Raw genomic sequence first — 1,472 nt, forward strand, 5'->3', positions numbered from 1 at the left:
AGAGAATAATCTCTATAAATGACTCTGAGGAAAAGTGGTTTTTCCAAAATATTTTGAATATTGCCCCAATCAGATAATGCTGATGTTAATAAGAGACTCAGGGATGTTTTATAAAACTTACATGACTCGTAAACCATAACATGACCAAAATCATGTCAATAAATCTCACCTAGGGATACATATGTAAAAATCTTAAATAAAATTCAAATGCAATAAAAAATATTGTACTTAAAAAGAGTTCATTTAATCATACCAAATGGTTCAAAATATATAAACTGAGTATAAGTATATGATTAAGTATAAATTAAGCTTATCAGTAAGTGAAGTAAAGGTCACACTATAATCATCACAATAGATGGTAAAAGGACACTGGAGAGAATTTAGTCCTCAGTCTTTCAGAAAGAACTCTTTTTGTGACCAGGGAATGACGACTCCTTCTTTGACACGATGAACAGCAGGAGCTGATTTTTGTCAAGTGGTAACTGTGCCAGATACTGTGTCAGGCAGCGCCATGTGTGGGTGTCATGGTACTTCTTGCTGAGATATAGACATTTCCCCCCAACATTCTCCACTATAATATTTAAAAAATACTGGCCAATAAAATAAGGCATGAAATCTGAACGAGTCTTAAGTGTTTGGAAAGTAGACCACAGAATGGTCATAATTTGTAGATAATATGATTGTCTATCACAAAAATCCAGGAGAGGCTCAGCGCCTGTGGCTCAAGTGGCTAAGGCGCCAGCCACATACACCTAAGGTGGCGGGCTCGAATCCAGCCCGGGGACCCCTGAGGACTCCAGTCCAGAGAAAACCAAAAAAAAAAAAAAATAGCTGGGTGTTGTGGTCTGCAGTCCTAGCTACTTGGGAGGCTGAGGCAGGAGGATTGCTAGAGCCCAAGAGTTCAAGGTAACTGTGAGCCTCCACTCTCTCCCTTCACCTGCCCTGCGTTCAGAAAGCTGACCTCTGTGGGCTGCTTCACCCAGGTTTGGCCAATGGAAGGCACCGACAGGGTGAGAAGAGGGGGGCATTTGAGTATTTGTTCCCTGATCCCACCTGCCCGCTGCAGAGCACTGCTCAAGTCAGCTGGTCCTCTCCTAGCTGTAGACCTGCCAGGCCCTGTGACGTGGCTCTGCACACTGCATTTCCACGCGGGGGTGCGAATGGCTCCCCTGGTTGCCAGCCCCAGCGCAATTTGCTGCCCTGTCTCTGTCATCCCCTTTCAATATGACATCTATTTCCCACTGGATCCTGGCCGCCACAGAGTCAGAAGTGAAAGAAGGAAGACAATCACAATAAAAGAGAAACCTTACAGTTATAGAACACTCTGCTTGATCATAGCCAGAAAATTCGAAAATCTCAACACACAGATTGGTGGTCTCTGGAAATTTTATATCAGAACTTACCAAAAGTGACATAGGAGGAAAGAGAAAACAGGACTAAATCTATATCAAAGAAGAAATTGAAGTGCATAA

At 42.6% G+C, this 1,472-nt stretch overlaps 1 protein-coding gene across 1 annotated transcript in view; it reads right to left on the reverse strand.

Annotated features, from left to right (window-relative positions):
* The window catches only part of INPP5D (inositol polyphosphate-5-phosphatase D), a 118,831-nt gene that overhangs the window by 106,954 nt on the left and 10,405 nt on the right, over positions 1-1,472 (reverse strand). The gene's annotated exons all lie outside the window — the stretch shown is intronic.

Source organism: Otolemur garnettii, unplaced genomic scaffold, assembly GCF_000181295.1.
Source record: "Otolemur garnettii isolate 467f Iridium unplaced genomic scaffold, OtoGar3 scaffold00013, whole genome shotgun sequence".
In the NCBI taxonomy this organism is placed as follows: Eukaryota; Metazoa; Chordata; class Mammalia; order Primates; family Galagidae; genus Otolemur; species Otolemur garnettii.